Source organism: Herpailurus yagouaroundi, unplaced genomic scaffold, assembly GCF_014898765.1.
Source record: "Herpailurus yagouaroundi ecotype Mexico unplaced genomic scaffold, PumYag 196, whole genome shotgun sequence".
Taxonomy (NCBI): Eukaryota; Metazoa; Chordata; class Mammalia; order Carnivora; family Felidae; genus Herpailurus; species Herpailurus yagouaroundi.
The window spans coordinates 14,105,381-14,112,527 of NW_024412427.1; positions in this window are offsets into that span (position 1 = coordinate 14,105,381).

Consider the following 7,147-nt stretch of genomic DNA (forward strand, 5'->3'; position numbering starts at 1 on the left):
GATGGCACGTTTTATTCTGGTTTTTTTTAATTTGCTTTTTACACGAAAGCAAAACCGCCGATAACATTTTAATTTCCTTTGCCTTTCTATAAAGCATCAGCTCTCTTTCCATTACCTATAATGTCATATAAACTGGGGTTTCGTGATAGGCAAAATTCTAACATTACTCCCACCCCCAGATTCCTGTCCCCTGCTAATTCAATCAAACACCGATCAAAGTCCAGCTATGAAGGGATTGTGCAGATATAATAAAAGTCTCAAGTCAAAGTGGGCCTTAATATACAGAGGTTATCCATATAGGTCTGACCAAATCAGGTGAGGCCTTCAGAAGCAGTGTTCCCTGGCTGGCATGAATAATGAATTACTACTTGGTTCAAATATAAAAATACTGGGGTACCTGGGTGGCTCAGTTGGTAGAGCCTCGGACTCTTGATCTCGGCTCAGGTCTTGATCACTCCAGTGTGGAGCCTACGTATGTCTATATCTATATTTATATCTATATCTATATATCTATATATCTATATCTGTATATCTATATTATATCTATATCTATATCTGTACACCCAGGTTATACTATAAAATTATGTGGACTAAAATTTACTAAAATTGAGTAGATACACCAACATACAGTGTAATAATAGTTTCAGGTGTACAATATAATGAGTCATCAATTCCATATATCATCACCCAGCGCTCATCACAAGTGACCCCCTAATCCCCATCAACTATTTTACCCATCCCTCCCCACCCGCCTCTCCCCTCTGGTAACCATCCCATCGTTCTCTATAGTTAGAGTCTGTTTCTTGGTTTGTCTTTCTCCCTCTCTTTTTTTTTTCTGTGTTCGTTTGTTTTGCTTTATTTCTTAAATTCCATATATGAGTGAGATCATATGGTATTTGTCTCTCTCTGACTTCTTTCACTTAGAATTATACTCTCTAGTTCCATCCATGTCATTGAAAATGGCAAGATTTCATTCTTTTTTGCAGCTGAATAGTATTCCATTGTGTGTATGTATATAAATATGAATAATAATTAGACAGCAGGAGATAGACATTATAGGTCACATTCTGAAGAGGATACCGATATACGTATATGTGTGTGCATATATATCACATCTTGTTTATTCATCTATTGAGAGACACTTAAGCTGTTTCCATAATTTGTCTATTGAATTTGCGTTTTTGTATTTTTTGGATAAATACCCAGTAGTGTAATTACTGGATCATAGGGTAGTTCTATTTTTAACTTTTTTTTTTTAATGTTTATTTATTTTTGAGACAGAGCATGAACAGGGGAGGGTCAGAGAAAGAGGGAGACACAGAATCGGAAACAGGCTCCAGGCTCCGAGCTGTCAGCACAGAGCCCGACGCGGGGCTCAAACTCACGGACTGCGAGATCTCGTGACCTGAGTTGAAGTCGGACGCTCAACCGACTGAGCCACCCAGGCGCCCGGGTCTATTGTTTTCTTCAAATGGATCTGTTACCCATGCATGATCTGGTCACTTCATGCATCGGTCATTTGGAAAATACTGGTTCACTGAGTTACCAAATCTTTCACATTTTTACATATTTCATTATACAATAGCAAAACATCATTTTCTCTTAGGGTTCCTGGACCCAATTCCAATATGGGGGGTAGGGGTGTTTCCCATACACACAACGTCAAACAACTCTCAGACACCAGCCTAGAATCGAAAAATTCAACTTCATTCTGACACTGTCTCTCCGGAGATAGCAGATTCCACAGGCTAAGGGTTCCGTCCTACAAGCCTGTCCCCCACCCCGGCCTCAATGCCTGGCGCCAACCCCAGGCTATTGCCCTTGCTTCTGACTGACAAGGTACAGGTTGGAGGTTCCAACAACCTCCTCCTTAGGTCTGATTAGTTTGCAAGAGTCTCTCACAGAACTCAGGGGAACACTCACTTAATGTGGACACTGCCACTTGAAGGGATACATAGGCCGAGGTTCCAAACAAGGGAGCTTCTGTCCTCCTGGAGTACGGGGTCCAACTCAATGGCATGTGGAAGCTTTCCCCAAAAAAGACCAAAAAACTGTCCCCTTGGATCTTATGAAGGCTTTATTACATAGTCCTGATTGACTAAGTCATTGACCAATGGCTGATTTAACCTCCAGCCCCTCCCCCTAACCCCAGGATGGGAGGTGGGGGGATTTGGAAATCCCAACCCTTTAATTGCTGGGTGGGTTCCCTTGGCAACCAGCCCCGACCCTTAGGTAGAATCCAAAAGTCGCCTCATTAACATAAGAAAAGACACCTTTATCACTCTCCACCCTTAGGAAATTCCAAGGGTTTGGGAAGCTGTGAGCCAGGATCTACAGGCAAAGACCAAATATGTAGTTCTTATTTTTTTTCTTTAATTTTTTTAACGTTTTATTTATTTTTGGGACAGAGAGAGACAGAGCATGAACGGGGGAGGGGCAGAGAGAGAGGGAAACACAGAATCGGAAACAGGCTCCAGGCTCTGAGCCATCAGCCTAGAGCCCGACGCGGGGCTCGAACTCACGGACCGCGAGATCGCGACCTGAGCTGAAGTCGGACGTTTAACCGACTGAGCCACCCAGGCGCCCCTGTAGTTCTTATAAATCACAATGACGCACATTCTTGTTAATACCATACCAAAGTCTGGATAACCAGAATTTGCCTATAAGTCATTCATCCAAATTAAAATGGTGTTTCACGAAGAGTGGCTCACAATTCAGCGGCACAAGTGTTTTTTTCCTTGAGACGCCATTATACTTCCAAACTGCTTTAGATGTACTTCCCGCTTCATCATACAGAAGATGAAAAAGAATGTGTTCTGTACGGAAGAAAAAAATTCTTCCTCTATCCTCCAAGGTCTTCCAGCCAACCCAGAATTAAGTTTACAGAAGACAAGTGAACAGGAGGAAAAAAAACCGAGATTCTGTTAGATGTGCACAGAAGCCCAAGAGTGAGCCCTAAAGAAATGACCAAGGCAGGCACTTTTTATACATTTTGGGCAATAAATCTGTGACGAATTGACAGGATATAGAAAACAGGTGTTTGGGAGCTTTAATTCGTAGAGAATTCTAAGCAGAGTGTAGGCTGGGGTAGTAAATTTGAAAAAATAAAATGTGCTTCTAAGCTTTCTCTCCTTTGAAGTCCCTGCCTCTGAGGATGAAAATGTCTTTTAACTTTCTAGTACAGGGATGGTATCTTTCACAGGGAAAGACTGGTTTCCTGCTTTCAAGGGGACAGAGAACAGCCTAAGCGTCCCTGCGCTACGTAACTTTTATTATCACGTAACTTTTTTTTTTTTTAATGTTTATTTATTTTTGAGAGACAGAGTGTGAGCGGGGGAGGGGCAGAGAGAGAGAGAAAGACCCAGAATCTGAAGAGGCTCTAGGCTCTGAGCCGTCAGCACAGAGCCCTACGCGGGGCTCGAACTCAAAAGCGGCGAGATCATGACCTGAGCCGAAGTCGGACGCTCAACCGACTGAGCCACCCAGGGGCCCCATTATCACGTAACTTTAATTTCAAACAATCAGGGTGCCAAAATGGCACGTGTGGGAGCAGCCTGCCCTTGGTGCCTCTAGGCCTCATGGGATGAAATTTGATCAAAATTCTGATTGTCATTAAGGACATTCTTAAGTACAGCTAGGTTTTTGTGGTGGTGGTGGTTGCTGTTCCTTTGGGTGTATTGCTTGCTCCTTTTATTTTACGGTGAATCAAAGGTGAGGAAGAACAGCTCGGGGGCCACCACCTTGGTTCATGCTACGGGGCCAACAGTTTTACCCACGACTGCTTGTGAACCAGGCGTGCAAATGCCAACACGGCAAATAAATAAAATAAAAATAAAAATAAATAAAAATAAAATAAAAATAAAATTAAATTAAATTAAAATTAAAAAAATAGAATAAAAAATTAAAAAACCAATTGCCTTTGTGTCGATAGGAAAATAGTTTGACCACCCCCTGAGGACCACCTTAAGCGGTTCTGGAGGCCCCTGGGAGTCCACTGACCACATCTGAGGACAGCTGGGCTAGGGTGCTTACTGCTGCGGTAAGAGCAAGCAGGAAATCTCAATGGTCTTAAAGAAAAAAAGCTTCTTTCTTGATCATGCTACCTGACCATCACATGTCAATGGGGTGCTCTGCTCCTCGTTGTCCCCAGGACCCAGGCTGGCTGCTAATATTCCCAGCCACCGTTCCGGAAGGAAAAGGAGCCCTGCAGGCCCTCACACTGGCAGTTATATGCTCCAGTTCTCAAGTGACAGCAGCCACTTCTTACAGTTCATTGGTCAGAATTAGTCCCATGATGGGGCGCCTGGGTGGCTCAGTCGGTTAAGCGGCCGACTTCGGCTCAGGTCATGATCTCAGGGTTTGTGAGTTTGAGCCCCGCGTCGGGCTCTGTGCTGACAGCTCAGGGCCTGGAGCCCGCTTCAGATTCTGTCTCCATCTCTCTCTCTCTCTCTCTCTCTCTCTCTCTCTCTCTCTGCTCCTCCCCTGCTCACGCTCTGTTTCTCTCTCAAAAAAAATAAAGATTAAAAAAAAAAAAAAAATGAGTCCCATGGTTCCATCCAGCCGCAAGGGGACAAAGAAATAAAAACCTACCGTGGACCCAGAAGCAACAATAATTACTACCACAAAGTTCATACACCAAAGTCTTGGGAATTATAAAACATAAAAATTAAAATAATGTTTTGAGCTTTAGATTGTAAAGACGTGGAATTTATTACAGAGTTGTGTCTGAAAAATTGGGGGCTGTAAAAACGGTAGATAGAAACAGAAGGTGGGAAACCTTCTTTATTTACTTAAATTACTTATATTAAGTAATTTAAATCCAGCTTCATATAATAGAAACTATTATTAAATCCAGCTTCATATAAATCCAGCTTCATATAACAGAAAAACCCAAAAGGGTTTAAGCAATATAGAAGTTTATTCCTCTTGGGGACCCTGGGTGGTTCAGTCAGTTAAGCATCTGGCTTTGGCTCAGGTCATGATCTCAAGGTTCGTGGGTTTGAGCCCCACATCAAGCTCTGTGCTGACAGCTCGGAACCTGGAACCTGCTTCAGATTTTGTGTCTCCCTCTCTCTCTCTGTCCTGCCCTCACTTGTGCTCTCTCTCTCTCTCTCTCTCAAAAATAAATAAACTTTAAAAAAAATTTTTGTTTATTATTTTTTAATTTTTTTTTTTTAGTTTATTCCTCTCACGCAAAAGACTTTTGTAGAAAGTAATTCGGGCGAGGGGCGCCTGGGTGGCCTAGTCGGTTAAGTGTCTAACCTCGGCTCAGGTCATGATCTCGCAGATCCTGAGTTCCAGCCCTATGTCGGGCTCTGTGCTGACAGCTAGGGACCCGGAGCCTGCTTCGGATTCTATGTCTACTTCTGTCTCTGCCCCTCCCGCACTCACAGTCTGCCTGTCTATCTCTCTCTCAAAAATAAATAAACATTAAAAAATTAAAAAAAATTTTTTTGAAGTAGTTCAGGAGTTGGTTTGACAGGCCCACTATGTCATCATCAACCCAGATTGCTAATTTGCTGCTTCACCATCCCTAGTGAATAGCCTCCATACTCAAGGTCACCTCATGGCACAAAGTGGGTGCTGGACCTCCAGCCATCATGCTTTTGTTTCAGAGAACAGAAGGAATGGGTGAGGACAAAAGGATCCTCGTCCTTAGGCAACTTTCCCAAAAGTCCCACACAACACTTCTGCTTACATACCAGTGGCCAGAACTTAGTCTCATGGCCACACCATCTTTAAGGGAAGCTAGAAAATGTTATCTTTATTCCCAGAGGCAATGAGTCTTTAAAATTTGGGGTTCTGTTAGTAAAAAAGAAACTTCTAGAAAGAATGTGGATAGGTGAAATAGAAATAGTACCTTAATACACTTTAAATATATACAATTATATTTGCCAATTATTCCTCAATAAAGTTGGAAAAAATTGAAAGCAAGAACTTGAAGAGACATTGCACACCGATTTTCACAGCAGCACTATTCACGATAGCCAAAAGGTGGAACCAACCCATACGTCCACTAACGGACGAATGGGAAGACAAAATGTGGCATAATTGTCCGATGGAATATTACTCAGCCCTAAAAAGGAAGGAAATTCTGAATGATGCTACAACATGGATGAACCTGGAGGATGCTGTGCTAAGTGAAAAAAAAGTCAGTTGCAGAAAAGACAAATACCGTGTGATTCCACTGAACTGAACTACCAAGAATACCCCAATTCAGGAAAACAAGAAGAGTGGCATTTGCCAGGGACTGGGGGAACAGGAAAATGGAGAGCTGAGATTTAATGGGTATAATTTTAGTTGTATAAATTGAAAAGGTTCTGAAGATTAGTTGCACCACAATGGATGCATTCTTAAAACCACTAAATTCTACATTTGGAAATGGTTAAGACCGGGGGCAGTGGAGGGGGGTTGCTGCCTAGGTGGCTCAGTCGGTTGAGCATCCAACTTGGGCTCAGGTCATGATCTCACCATTCATGGGTTCAAGCCCCGCATCAGGTTCTGTGCTGACAGCTCAGAGCCTGGAGCCTGCTTTGGATTCTGTGTCTCCCTCTCTCTCTGCCCCTCCCCCAATAGTTCTCTCTCTCTCTCTCTCTCTCTCTCTCTCTCTCTCTTTCTCTCAAAATTAAATTAATAAATAAATAAACATTTAAAAGAAAGAAATGGTTAAGATGGTAAATTTTATTTTTTTTTTTACCACAATTTAAAAACACCAAATTCCTAACTAAAAAAAAAAGAGAAATATATCATGAAAATAAGATGGGTGGATGGCTGGATGGGAAGATGGACAGATGGACAGACATGTGATGAGGCAAGTATGGCACATTGTTAAGAGTAGAATCTAGGTGGTGGGGAAAGGGTATTCTTTCCACTTTGCTATGTGTTTGAAATGTTTCATAAGAAAACTTTGGGCAAATGAGTCTGCTATGAAATGGAGACTGGGAATGGACTAACCACTTACGTTTTTTCTCGTCCAAGAGTATCTCTTCCTTTCAAGTCAGAGGGAGTTTGAAGCTCTCCCGAGGCACTTAGCATGCTTTCCCTCTGCCTCCTGGGTAGCTGCCTTTGATCACTATCCCCTAAACCTTCTTTAAAAAAATTTTTTTAATGTTTATTTATTATTGAGAGACAGAGAAAGACAGAGCAT